At 35.6% G+C, this 15,277-nt stretch overlaps 2 protein-coding genes across 4 annotated transcripts in view; both read right to left on the bottom strand.

Moving 5' to 3' along the window:
• The window catches only part of LOC148946274 (E3 SUMO-protein ligase PIAS1-like), a 506,129-nt gene that overhangs the window by 62,474 nt on the left and 428,378 nt on the right, over positions 1 to 15,277 (bottom strand). The gene's annotated exons all lie outside the window — the stretch shown is intronic.
• Positions 1 to 15,277, bottom strand: part of LOC148946276 (calcium-activated chloride channel regulator 2-like) — a 200,303-nt gene that overhangs the window by 4,069 nt on the left and 180,957 nt on the right. The window lies entirely within an intron of this gene.

Below are 15,277 nucleotides of genomic sequence, written 5' to 3'. Positions count from 1 at the left end.
CCAAAGGCCTGAGGTTTTTGATTCAGCCTTGGCGCAATATGTGTACGAGAATCCACACCATTTCATTTTGTTTGATGAGGTCTCTATCGTTGCCCCCGTCAAAGGTCTCACGCAAGTTTTCAGGGAGGCAGTTGAAATAAAAAAGCACATTCACCAAAAGGTAGCTCTCAATAGAGACACTGGAGAAATTTTTCTAAGTCCCATTTATGACAAAATTATTAATTCTGATCGTTTTTACATACATCCACAAAGTTATATTGTGCAATCGAATAGAGTCTCCGATAATAATCAAACTGGAAAGCGATCAGCCTTTAAAAGTGCTTTACGCAAAATGAAATTCTGAAATGCCATTTAGACTTGTGTTTTTTATTCAGTTACCCTTTCACCGTTACTAGGAAAGGGTCGTCCAATTTTAGTTTGGTGTTTTTATTTTAAGGTTTGGTTTTTAAATTTTTATCAGTTTTATTCTGCACTGAGGACGGTCAAGCGGAGGTCTTGACCGAAATATGTGCATAATTTTTCAATTTTTTCACTGGCTGTTAATTGTCCTCGTTTCCTTTCTTCGCGATTTTTTGTTTATCATGATTAGCCAGTGTGGTCTCAGAAATTATTTAGTTATTACGTATATGATGGGGTTCTCCCCTTAGTCAATACCACGCTCATTACGTTAAAAGTTAAAAAAAAAAAATTAATTCATAAGCCCCTGAATCACAAAGGCTGTTTAATTAGAATAGATAGCTCATTTGAAAGCACAAAAAAAAAAACTGTAGCATAAAGAGCGAGGTATTGACTTGGGGGAGAACCCCCTCATATACGTAATAATTTCTGTTCGTTTTAAGTTCTAATGTTGCTTCTTACTTTCAATTGAAAAAACTTGTTTTTTTAAATTTAATTTCTGATCGTTTTTTAAATAATGCTGGGAAATCCGGCGCCCCCTTCATAGAAATGTCCCTTACCCAAAGAAACATCCTCCACGGAAAGATTCTCCCGAGTAACCCTCTCCTTCATCCCCCTCCCCACCAGAAAAAAATTCTTCCTGAAAATGTCTGTATACTTCCCAATAACCAATACAATATGTAAGCAATGGGCAAAGTTCATAACTTGCAGCCCTTCCCCTGGGAACTGTGGGGGATCAAGTCATGGTAAAAGACATATTTATAAGATTTTCGACTATGCTGAACAAAATGGATATCTAAAAATTTTAATTGGGTGATTTTGAGAAAAAAATTAGCGTGGGAGGGGGTCTAGTTGCCCTCCATTTTTTTTGGTCACTCAAAAAGGACACTAGAACTTTTAATTTCCGTTCCAATGAGCCCTCCTACGATATTCTAGGAGCACTGGGTCAATACGATTACCCCTGGGAAAAAAAACAAACAAACAAATAAAAACGCACCCGTGATCTTTCTTCTGGCAAAAAAAATGCAAAATACCACATTTTTATAGATAGGAGCTTGAAACCTCTACAGTAGGGTTCTCTGATACGCTGAATATGATGGTGTGAATTTCATTAAGGTTCTATACTTCATTTAGAATATATTTCATATTTCATTAAGGTTCACGTAATAACAAATACGTAATAAAAAAAAAAAAAAAAAAAAAAAAAAAAAAAAAAAACAAGCCAAACCGATAAATATTAATAGAAAATTTAAAAAAAGGAATTTTGATTTAAAAAAATTTTACAAAAGAATTGGCTTTTAATTATGTTTCAAAAAAAATAAATTTTATTAATTTTAGTATTACTCATCAAAGGCTACAAGCCTGAGAAAATTTACCTGATTTTTTAAAGAGTGGGGAAACATCTCCTACAAGTGAAAGAATTTTTAATGAAAATCACACCGTCAGATTCAGCGTATCAGAAAACCCTATTACATAGGTTTCAAGCTCATATCTGCAAAAATCTGCAACTTTGTATTTTTTGCCAGAAGAAAAATATACGAATATAGAAGTTCATTACGTAAGTTAATTTGTAAATTACGTCAGAACCAAATTTAGAGTCAGCCATTTAGCAAAAGAAAAGTAAAATTTTATGCAAATTTTGTTTACTTATTCAATGTCGGTGAGCCAAAAAAAAAAAGCTGCATTAACTAAAAAACGATCAGAAATTAAATAAAAAGAACAAGTTTTTTAAACTGAAAGTAAGGAGCGACATTAAAACTTAAAACGAACAGAAATTATTCCGTATATGAAAGGGGCTTTCCCCTCCTCAACGCCTCGCTCTTTACGCTAAAGTTTGACTCTGTCTCACAACTTTATTTTTTAAAACAATAAAAAACTTTAGCGTAAAGAGCGAGGCGTTGAGGAGGGGAAAGCCCCTTTCATATACGGAATGATTTCTGTTCGTTTTAAGTTTTAATGTCGCTCCTTACTTTCAGTTTAAAAAACTTGTTTTTTTTATTTAATTAATGTTAATATTGAGACAATAACTGTTACAAACTAGGTATGATATAATATTTATTATTGTTAAAACCTTTATGGCCATGGTTAGTACAAAAATATATTAGTACACAAATCGTAAACAAAGACACACCCATTAATCCAAATTAAGTTATAAATAAGTCAGAGACAACGCTATAGCGTCGCCTATAAGGGCCATACGGCTCCAATGTTTTATTATTATTATTATTATTTTTTCCCAGAGGCACTTCATATTAAATGGGCTGTCGTGGAAACTTCAAAGAGGGCTCATTTGAATAGAAATCGAGAGTTCTAATGCCCCTTTTAAGGGTCAAAAGTAATTGGAGGGCAACTGCCTCCCCCCACGGCCATCATTCCCCAAACACATCCGCTCAAAATTTTGAGATAGCCATTTTGTTCCTCGTACTTGATTTTCAGATATAAAATATATTTTTGAGGAGGACACTCCCTCAAAACCCTCAGCGCAAGGGTTTTAAGTTATGCCCTGGGGGCATATAAGTTTTTTATAGAAGGTGTTGTTGTAGAAACCTCAAAAAAGGCTCATTCGATTGGAAATTCAAAGGGCTAGTACCCTTTTTAATAGTCAAAAGTGATTGAAGGGCAACAAGCCCCCCCCCCACGCTCATCATTCCCCCAAACACATTCAATCAAAATTTTGAGATTGCCATTTTGTTCAGTGTAGTTGATTTCCAGATGGGAGATGTGTCTTTGAGGAGGACACTCCTCTACAACCCTCAAGGCAAGGGTTTTAAGTTATACCCTAGGGGCATATAAGGTTATTATAGAAGGCATGATCTCAGAAACTTCAGAAAAGACTCATTGGATTGGAAATTCAAAGGGCTAGTGCCCTTTTTAATATTTGAAAGTGATTTGAGGGCAAATAAACCCCCTCCCCTCTCACACCCACCTTTTCCCCAAACAGTTCAATGAAAATTTTGAGACAGCCATTTTATTAAACGTAGTTTTAAGTTCTGGAAATTAGGTTTTTGAGGATGACAAATTCCCCACAGCCCTCAGGACAAGGGTTGTAAGTTATGCCCTGGGGGCATGTAAGGTTTTGTATAGACAACGTTGTCGTAGAAACTTCAAAAAAGGCTCATTCGATTGGAAATTTTAATGGCCAGTTCCTTTTTTAATAGTCAAAAGTGATTCTACGGCAACTAACACCCTTTCCACGCCCACCATTTACCCAAACACATCTAATCAAAATTTTTATAATGCCATTTTGTTCAACGTAGTTGAAAGCTCTGAAAATTATATATTTAAGCAGGACACTCCGCCCACAGTCTTCAGGGGCAAGGGTTATAAGTTATGCCCGGGGGGCATATATGGTTCTTATGGAAAGTATAAACTTCAGAGAGGGCTCATTTGATTGGAAATTGAAAGTTCTAGCTCACTTTTTAAAAATCAAAAGGTATTGGAGGGTAACCAGCTCCCCCACACCCTTTTTTCCCAAATGTATCCAATAAAATTTTAAGCTAGCTATTTTGTTAAAAATAGTTCAAAGATCATATAACAAAAATTCTGGTGTCGACAGAACCCACCAGGACTGGGGGCAGATGTTGTAAGTTATGCCTTGGGGGCATATATGGGTCTTATGGAAGGGATGCTCGTATTAACTTCAAAGAGAGGTCATTTGATTGGAAATTGAAAGTTCTAGTTCACTTTTTAAAAGTCAAAAGAGATTGGAGGGTACCTAGCCCCCCCCTCTAAACCCTTTTTACTAAAACCCATCCGATAAGAACTTTGAAATAGCTTTTTTTAAAATAGTTCAATGACCATATAACGAAAACTAAGGGGTCAACACTGCGCCCAGTGCCCGATGGCAGGGTTTGTAAGTTATGCCCTGGAGGAATATATGGTTCTTGTTGAAGGGATGCTCGTAAAAAATTCAGAGATGGCTCATTTGATGGGAAATTGAAAGTTCTAGTTAAGTTTTTTAGAGTCAAAAGAGATTGGAGGGCAAATAGCCCTCCCCCACGCCCCTTTTCCCCCAAATACATCAAATAAAAATTTTGAGATAGCCATTGAGTTAAAATTTTTCAAAAGTCAGATAGCAAAAACTCAGGTTTCGTCACAACCCCCCAGGACCCAGGGACAGGCGTTGTAAGTTATGCCCTGGGGCACATATTGTTTGTATGAAAGGGATGCTTGTATAAACTTCAGAGAGGGCTCATTTGATTAGATACTGGAAGTTCAAGCTCACTTTTTAATAGTCAAAAGAGATCCGAGGGTGGCTAGCCCCCCACGCCTTCTTTTTCAAAGTCCATCTGACGAAAATTTTGAGATAGACATCTTGTTAAAAATAGTTCTAAGATCGGATAAGAAAAAATCTGTTGTCAATAGAACCCCCAGGGTCCAGTGGAAGGCGTTCTAAGTTATGGCCTAAGGACATATATGGTTCTTAGGAAAGGGATGCTTGTATAAACTTCATAGAGGGCCCATTTGAATGGAAATTTAAAGTTCTAGTTCACTTTTTAAGAGTCAAGAGAGTTAAACTAGTCCCCCACGCTCTTTTTTCCCCAAATCCGTCCGCTACAAATTTTGAGATAGCCAGTATTTTGGAAATTGTTCAATAGTTAGATAACAAGAACACCCCCCAGAGCCCGGGGGATAGGCATTGTAAGTGATGTCCTGGGGGTGTATATGGTTCTTATGAAAGGGATGCTCGTATAAACTTCGGAGGGGGCTCATTTGATTGGAAATTGAAAGCTCTAGTTAAATCTTTAAGAGTCAAAAGACATCCGTGGGCAACTAGCCCCCCCCCCCTTACACTCTTTTTTCCCCAACCCATCCGATAAAATTATATAATAGCCATTTCATTGAAAATAGTTTAAAGGTCAGATAAGAAAAATTCCTGCGTCGACGGAACCTGCCAGGGTCCGGAGGCAGGCATTATGAGTAATGCTCTATTTGCATATATTGTTCTTATGGAAAGAATGCTCGTATAAACTTCGGAGAGGGTTCATTTGATTTGAAATTGAAAGTTCTTGTTCACTTTTCAAGAGTAAAAAAAATTCGGAGGGCAACTACCCCCCCCTCCCTTCTCCACGCCCTGAATGCATCAGACAAAAATTTTGAGACCGAAATTTTGTTAGAAATAGTTCAAAGTTCTGATAACAAAAAACTCCGGTGTCCACACAGCCCCCTAGGGCCCGGGGGTAGGCGTTGTAAGTTATCCCCTGGGGACATATATGGTTGTTACGGAAGGGATGCTCGTATAAAATTTGTAGAGGGCTCATTTGATTGGAAATTGAAAGTTGTAATTCACTTTTTAAGAGTCAAAAGTGATTGGAGGGCAGCTAGCCTTCCCTCACACTCCATTTATTTTTTCCCCTAGAGGTCCTTCATATGGAAAGGGTCGTCGGATAAACTTCAAAGGCGGCTCATTCGATTGGAAATCAAGAGTTCTAGTGCCCTTTTTAAGAGTCAAAAGTGATCATAGGGCAACTGGCACCCCAAGCCTTTTTCCCCAAATACATCTGATAAAAATTTGAGGTAGCCATTTTGTTAAAAATAGTTCAAAGATCATATAACAAAAAACTCCTTTACGTATGGTCATTCTGTTAAAAATAGTTCAAAGATCAGATAATAAAAACTCCTGTGTCAACACACCCCCCAGGGATGGGACAGGCGTTGTAAGTATTGCTCTGGGAGCATACATGGTTCTTATGGAAGGTATTCTCGTATAAACTTCAGACAGGGTTCATTTGAATGGAAATTAAAATTAAAAGTTGTAGTTCATTTTCTATGAGTGAAAAAAGATCAGACGGCAACTAGCTCCTCCCACCTTCCACGCCTTTGGGTGTATCGGGATGATAAACCCACCCGATAAAAATTTCAGGTGACCATTTTGTTAAAAATAGTTCAACCATGAGATATTAAAACTCCAGGGTCAACACAACCCCCCAATGCCCAGGGATAGGCGTTGTAAGTTATACTCTGGGAATATATATGGTTCTTATAGAAGGGATACTCATATAAACTTCAGAGAAGGCTCATTTGATTGAAAATAGCAAGTTCTTGTTCACTTTTAAAGAGTCCAAAGAGACTGAAGCTTAATCTAGTCCCCCACGCCCGTTTTCCCCAAACCCATCCGATAAAAATTTTGAGATAGCAATTTTGTTAAAAATAGTTCAAAAATCAGATAATTAACACTCTGAGGTTGATACAAACCCATTTTCTACTTTGATATTGTTACTTTGATATCAGTTTTGATATTTTGATGAATATTTGATTTTTTTTAAGTTTGATTTTGAAATAAGGAAGTTTTATTAACTAGAAACTTTTTGCAATCAAAAACGAACAAAAGTTAATTAATAAAAACTTTCCTAAAAATAAGTTTTTCAAAGAAAAGTAAAGGCCATTTTAAACTTAAGCTCAAAAAATAAAAATACATTTTAAATTTAAAACTCAAAACGACCAGAAATTACTATTAAAGAATAAATGAAACCAAAAACGAACGGAAATTAAATAAGCAATCATAGCAAAAACAAACAAAAAGTAATAACATAAATGAATAAATAGATCTCAAAGCGAGTAATGCTAAGATTGAATATTCATATCAAGCTTAAAACGAAAAAAAATATTTTCCTATTGAAGCGTAACTTAAACTTAAAAACGAACAGAAGTTAAATAAACAATCAATGCAAACAAACATACAATAGATATTCATGTAAGTTAATACATAAATCTTAAAAAGAGTGAAACTTAAATTAAATATGCAAATCAAGCTTGAAAGGAACAAAAATCACCAAAAACAAGAGTTTGGGTATGACCTGTTTTTCTCACTGTAAAAGTCTCAATCATGCTGCGTCATTGGCGCTTTACTGAAAACTATATGCGTCTTGAACAGTCTTTGAAAGTGTAAACAACATCAAATTGAATATTTGATATATAATCATGTTATCTATTGAAAGATCCGTCAGTTCAAAAATTTATTTTACCTTAATTGTATTTTTATTTTCAGTACTGTAAGAACTGGAAAAGAAAATATTTGTAATATAATCCGCTTTCAGTAAGAGCCAGTGACGCAGCAGGCTTTTGGTTTTTATTTACAGTTAGGAAAGGAGGCAGTATCCAAACACTTATTTGTAGGGAAACTATATTTGTCTTTAACAACTTTAAAAAGAGCTAGTAAATTAAACTGAATATTGGATGTATAATGATATTGATTGCTAAAAGCTCAGCAGTCCAAAATGTTTCTATAATTTTAATGATTATTTTCAATATTAAGTACAAAAGAAAATATTTGTCATAGAACTGGTTATCAGCAAAGCGCCAATAACACATTAGGCTTTAGACTTTAGCACTGAGAGAAGGAGGTGATACGAAAATTCTTGTTTGTGGTGATCTTTGTTCGTTTCAAGCTTGATTTGCATATTCAATTTAAGTTTCAGTCGTTTTAAGATTTATTTATTCATTTACAATGATATATGTTGTATGTTTGTTTGCATTAATTGCTTATTTAATTTCTGTTCGTTTTAAGTTACATTCATAATTCAATAGCAAATTTTTTTTTTCGTTTTAAGCTTGATTTTCAACTTGTTGTATGTTTTTGCTATGATTGTTTATTTAATTTCTGTTCGTTTTTGGTTTCATTTATTCTTTAATAGTAATTTCTGGTTGTTTTGAGTTTGAATTTTAAAAGGTATTTGTATCTGCTGAGCTTAAGTTTAGAATGGCCTTTACTTTTCTTTGAAAAACTTATGTTTCGGATGTTTTTTTTAATTAATTACAGAAAATTATCTCTATGTATTATGCTGCACCCACAATCTTTCCCAAATTCTTAATCCCCATAAAACCTCTATTGCTTAATATTATATCTACCAATTCCTCCCTTTTATTCCACCATGGAATTCGGAAGGACTTTTAATCCAGGATAGGAAGAATAGGAAGGCGTAGTTAATTATACTCGTTTTGTATTTATTAATAAGAGGACCCAAGAAAGAAAGAAAAAGGGGTGTCCTTTTGACAACAGAAGGAAAAACAAAAAAAGAAAAGACAAGAAAATGAAGAAGGAAAAGAATGTCTACTAATCCTTTTATAAGTCAATTAACACAAGAAAAAATCTGGTTCGTACAATCCATCTATGCACTTTCGAAAATGTAAAATGGCTTTGACTCTTTTTACATTAAATAGGACGGGATTAAAGGCCTTACTTATATGGTAAACACTGGCTAAACGGTCCGAGGATTTTTGGTATTATTATGCTACCACTTATAAAAATGACCATATAAAAAATTGTTTTAATTCTGGCAGTTGCTAATATTTAGGGATGTTTAAAGCCACTATTTAAAAGCAGAGGCTACATCCGCAAAACGAGCACTTGCGATTTTAACTGCGGTTTAAATCTAAGGATTCCACAACTTGTTGAGGACAAGGCGACCCAAAATTATGTTTTGGAAAAACTTCGGACCAATAAGAAAAAATAGCCATGTACCTTTTCACACTAAAAAGTGAAATGTGCTTATAGTATAACTCACATAAATACTAGTTATTACTTTTTCCATTAAAATTCTGACACAAATTAACTGAATGCTATACTTTTGGATTAAAATACTTGGCAAATTACTCTATTATTAGTCACAAGGATATACCAGATTACAAAGCTCACAACGATAAGAAATTGATTTACGAACAGCAATTCCCATTTTTTGTTGCCAATCCTGTTTCAATCCTGCATTTTAAAGGTATAACAATAAAAAGGCCATATTTTACGCAGGAAGTAAAGTATGAACTTAAATTTATGCTGCTAGAATTTGTGCTTTTTGACATTTCGTCTGGATCCAAAAAAAAGTAGGATGTACTGTACTGTCTTTACATCGATATATGGATCGAAGTCTTTCAATCTTAGTCGATGGGCTCTCGCAAAATTTCTAGTCGATAACTTTTTCTCCCTCTTTGGGCCAGAATTATTGTTTTGTGCTTCGGAAAGGCGGAAATTGACACTTTTCTGCGGCATGTTCTATTCCCCTAATAAATAAAGCCACCGGAACTGTCAATTTCAGTTTGAATGTGTCATTTTCAATTTTTAGGAACAACTGGTTTGATACGATCATCCGTATTTACATTTTAAGACGACACTAGCCATGCATGGCGTTTGAAAAAAAAAGAAGAAACCAAGATACGGGGTAGACGTTCAGCCAGTTGAATACAAAGTACAAGCGAAAAGACAGCCGATATTTCTGCAAGGAACTTCACCAAGCCGTTCTCAGTGCTCAACGTAAAAACAAAGTGAAAAAAAAGCAAGAAAAATGAGAAACAGATCAACTTCTAAAGTTGGCCACAACAAGACAGAGGAAACATTGAAACTCACCTGAACAAACAAAAGACTATTCATAATTAGATTGGGTCATAATTCCGTCCCTAGCGACTAACATAGCCTTTCCAATAACCTGAGTTTTGCTGATTCGGGCAATTAAACTAGGTTCCAAATAAAAAAGAATATTAGATGAGCTCCTCTGTTTTAAATGATCGTAAATTTTGCTTATAGAAGTGTCCCAAGATTGTCTATATATATACATGGGTCTTTATGTATGTGTTTTTTTTATTTAAATTGCCCCCCTAAAAGATTGTGGCAAATCCTTTTCTGTGTAAACTAAAGTTGTCTAGTAAAAAAAAACAAAAAAACAAAAAAAAAAACAACAACAAAAAAAGCAACAACTAAATGGTCTCAATGTTCAAAAGTACGACGAGTAAAATTATTTGATTAAAGTCATTCTTACTTTTAGGCCTTAGAGATTTATCTATTTAAAGCTTTTGTTCGATTAGTGTTTCACCTAACTGTTGACGGATTCTACCATCGAAAAATTTTTCATAGGAACTCAGGGCTCTGTAAACACCATTCTCACGTATAGGGTCAGTTTAACTCTCCCAGAAATGGAAAAAAACGCTCAACCTTTAGTTCAGTTTTAAAGGAGCCGAAGTAATTAAAAGCCCAAATGTAGGAATATATATTTTATGTTCTATCTACAATTTCCCCAAAAAAGTTGATAATATCTTTTACTTAATGCAGTTCAGATACTAAAAAATTTTTCCGAAATAGGATATCCAAGAAATGAAGTTCCCCCAAATCTCTGCTGCCAATATGAATTAAACAAGCCTTAAAAGAAAAATTGGAGGACAATTCGAATAGTAGGATTATAAAACTGATAGAATTTAGAAACTGACACTATAATGACCTTTTCGACCTATGCAACAAATTTTTCTTGGACTTTAGGTTCAGGGACAATATTTATCTTCAAATTACGGTTTTACTGACGAGACTTATTTTATCTCTCTATTTGGCAACTTTCTCCATGGATTTAGGACAAAAGTTCTGCTTTGGACTTTATAACAATTAGCTTCATTTTATACCTGCACTTTATATCTGCATTTATAACATAATTTTCTGCTTGCCTTGTTTTGTTGATGATGTTTTGTCTGTTTGGGAACAGGGGTCTGATTCTCTGAACGAATCTTGGTGGTACATTTAAACACTTTTAATTCAAATATTCGATTTACGTTGGAGGTTGAGGATTCAGGTAAGCTCTCGTTCTTGGATGTTATAATTCTAAAAAATAATCTTAATATTGAATTCTCTATCTATTGGAAACCCTACCACATTTATTGATATTTGTATTTCTCGTCAAGCCACCGTCCCTCTGGGAAAATATGCGTGGTTATCACTTAAGTTGATGAAGTTTCAAAAACCCTTGCAAATAATTGTACAGTGTCTGAACTAGGTTAAATAAAGATATTTCATTTTGTAATGGTTTGGCAAAAAAATTTGCAATTCTACTCCAAAAGGAGCGCCTTAGCTCCGCCTTCGAGTTCAACTGAGAGATAGACGCGTGCAATCGCCTCGATTGACCAAAGCAACACCAGTTGACGTTAGCATTCGCTTTGATTCGGACCAAATTAAATAATGAGTGATAGTGAGATAGTGATTGGATTGTTGGACAATTTAGTCGACGAAGATTATGATCGTGAGAGGCGTGGAAGGCAACATAAAGCTCATTTGCGTCGCAGAATACTCTCAAGTGATAGCGATCAGACACGATCGAGCACGAGTTTCAAACTCGTTCTCGATATGGCTCTCGGAGCCCTGAAATTAGTTCTAGGAACGAAAAATCTTGCTCTCGGAGCCCCACAAAAATCCATGACACAAAGCGGAAGGCTTCTCCGGAAAAGAACAAAGGTAAAAGATTAAAAGAAAACACGTTAAATGACGCTCTATTCAAAAAGATTTCTGAAGAACGTTCTGGTATCAAAGAGTGTCCCAAGATCCATAAGAAACTTGCCAAAGTTGCAAATAGAGCTTTCTCTCAGCCTTTGGAAATAGTGAAGCTAAAAGAGTTATTTGAGCGCCATCCTAAGCCTGCGAATACCGATAAAATTGTTACTCCAAAAGTGAATAGTGAAATTTGGGCTATTCTTTCAACACAGGCTAAACAGAGGGATGCTAAGGCACTTCAAGTGCAGCGGACAATTTTTCACTGAACATTTTGTGTTTTGTAGGCACCAAATGCGATTTTTGAGCTAGAAAATGAGCATATTAAAGAAAAGGTTGTCAAAAACCTTACAGATGCAGTTCACATGCTTGGCCTCACCAATAACGATCTATGTTTAAATAGACGCCATGCGATGAAATTCGAATTGAGCCCAGATCCCCCTGTAACATCAGCTTTATGTGCTCCTGAAATCAAAGTCACGGAGTTTCTTTTTGGCAAAGATGTTGCCAAAACAACGTCTAAAGCTAAATCCGTGGCGGATTTGAAAAAATCTTTTGGAAAACCAAAAAACGTGCAAGAGGAGGCCTACCGTTATCGCCGATGGCAGAACGAGGCCCTTCGTCCAAATTATCGCAGAAGGCAGGGCCAGGACCGTCAAGAGAGGTCCAAATTTCAGAAATTCCAGAATTTCCAGAAAAGGGATCGCAAATAGCTGGTATGTACTATTTAACATACCCTGCCCTTGATTTTTATGATTTTGCTGTTAATTTCAGTAGGCAGTCACAACATTTGGCTGATAACTTTAAAGCTGGGAGAATTAGTAAGTACATCTCAAAATGGCAGTCAATAACCAGTGATTTGAATACTTTGAATATTGTAGCCTCAGGCTATAAGATTGAATTTGAGAAAACACCACTAAAAGCTTTGAAAACAAAAAACAAAGTTTTACGTTTGAAGAAATACAGGCTATAAGAAAAGAAGTTGATATTTTATTGCATAAAGGTGTTATTGTTAAAGTACCCGACTTCAGAATAAAGGAAATACGTTTTATTTATCCTGTTTTTACAGTCTCAAGGAAAGATGGGTCTACTCGGTTTATTCTTAATCTTAAAAATTTAAACGAAAACATCAAATATTACTATTTTAAAATGGAAAGTGTTTATTCTGCGGTTCTTTTGATGACAAAAAATTGTTATATGGCCTCTATTGATCTAGTCGATTTTTATTATTAACGCCCTGTTGACTTTGATGATCAAATGTGGCTTTGTTTTCAACTTGACCTTTGTTATGCGTTCACTTCAATGCCAAATGGATTATCATCTGCTCCAAGGGTTTTACGAAACTTATGAAACCTGTTATCTCTCTGCTTCGAAGAAAAGGGTATTTGTCAGTTGTGTATTTAGACGATTCTCTCCTTCTGAGAAGGTCATATTTAGAATGTAAAAATAATGTCTATGAAACAGCGAAATTACTGTCAGAGCTGGGGTTTGTGATCCACCCGGGAAAGTCAGTTCTCATTCCAAGCCAACAAATAGAATTTCTGGTTTTTTTGTTAGATTCGCGATCAATGCGTATTTTCCTGCCGGAAAGAAAAATTAAGAAAGTTATACATTTGGTTTCAAAAATTGACTACGATTCAAGAATTGGCCGAAACTCTTGGCGTTCTTGTTTCAACATTTCCAGCAGTAGAATTAGGGCCTTTATATTACCGCAAAGCGGAATTGTTAAAAACTCAAGCATTAAGGTACGCGAAGGGTGATTTTGCGGCAAGTATAGTTTTAACATCCGATGTAAATTCGGAACTACAATGGTGGTTGGATATTGCCAATCATGCTTCTAAAGCAATTGAGTCTTGATCAATTGACAAATATTTGTGCAGCGATGCGTCGAAACTAGGTTGGGCACTCGTGGATGAATATTCCATGAAAACGGCCACAGGTGAATGGTCCTTAGAAGAGAAGAGATTTGATATCAATGTCTTAGAAACAAAGGCCGTTTATCTGGGATTAAAATGTTTTGCCCAGGATATTAAAGGCATGCATGTTCGGCTGCGTTCTGACAATATAACCACAGTAGCTTATATAAATAAAATGGGAGGATCAAAATCTAAATTTTGTAATTATTTCGTAAATAAGGTCTGGCAGGTAGTATTGCAGGGCAAAGGGTGGATATCTGCAGAACATGTGCCTGAGGTTGCTAATATCGCGGATAAAGCATCACGAAAATTGGATAATGAAAAGGAATGGAAATTGGATTCTGAAATATTTATTATTTTGAATTTTTTGGCATGACAGTCAATAGATATTGATTTGTTTGCGACTAGATTAAATTTTCAGATTAAACCATTTGTTTCTTGGAAACCAGATCCAGAATGTTTTTTCGTAGATGCATTTGCAATGAATTGGAAGCCTTATTTCTTTTATGGATTCCCATTCAGTTTACTTCTGAGGACCCTTCAGAAGGTGGAAACAGATCAGTCCACTGGTATTTTGATCTTTCCAAATTGGACCACACAAGTACTGTATCTCCTACTATTAAAGCTTCTAATAGGAAGTCCAATATTTCTACCAAATGATATTTTTACTTTGTCTCTCCCACAGAAACTGACCTTGCACCATCCATTGTCCAAGACGTTACACAGCGGCTTGTGTCGTCTCCGGCAAGGAGACGACAGGGCTTCACCACCAAGGATATTCTCCTTCCACAGTCGATATTATCATGGATGGATGGAGGGATTCGACTAAGCGCCAGTACAAAGTTTACATTGAAAAATGGATCGACTTTTGTGGAAGAAACACAATCCATGCCTTGGAGGCAACTCTATCGGAGACTTTGACCTTTCTTACGGAACTTTTTCACTCAGGTGTTGGATACACTGCTATTAATACTGCGAGGAGTGCTCTATCGGCAATTTTACCCAGCCTTCAGTTAGGCAGTAATCACATCACCAAGAAGTTTATGAGAGGTGTCTTTAATAGAAGGCCTAGTCTACCCAAGATTTCAAGTTTTTGGGATGTAAAATGTGTATTCGATCTCTTTAGACTGCCAGCTTGGGATATCGAAAATCTTCAATTAAAGACACTAACACAAAAATTAGCAGTTTTGTTGATTTTATCAGCTTGTGAAAGAGTTCAGTTTTTGGCCAGTTTATCACTTAGTAATATGGCACATAATGACGATGGAAGTTTTGATTTTCAAATCAATGTGTTGTTAAAAACATTGAAACCGGGCAACCACAAATCAATACTTAAATTTTGACCTTTTCAAGAGTCGTCCCTGTGTCCGGCGACGCACCTAGCTAGGTATATTAGAATGAAATCATATCCGAATAGAAACAACGCACTTTTTCTTACATATCGTAAGCCTCATACTGCTGCGTCCATGTTATCTATTTCTAGACGGATAAAAGAAGTTTTATTTTTTGCAGGTATAGATATCAGTGTTTATGGTGCTCATAGCACAAGGTCTGCCTCAACGTCCCACCTTAAAGCAAGAGGAATTGATGTAGATCAAATCATAAAATATGTAGGCTGGAAAAAGGCCAAAACGTTTGCAAGGTTTTATAATAAACCAATTGAAAGTGGTCAGCAGTTATCTGTCTTTTGAATTAATTCACTGTAATTTGTTATATTTGAAATATCTTCCTA

Source organism: Artemia sp. Qi Xiang Cuo, chromosome 12 (assembly GCF_049724085.1).
Source record: "Artemia sp. Qi Xiang Cuo chromosome 12, ASM4972408v1, whole genome shotgun sequence".
Lineage (NCBI taxonomy): Eukaryota > Metazoa > Arthropoda > Branchiopoda > Anostraca > Artemiidae > Artemia > Artemia sp. Qi Xiang Cuo.
The sequence above is the reverse complement of the archived record's forward strand: the minus strand, read 5'-3'. Positions and strand labels throughout refer to the sequence as shown.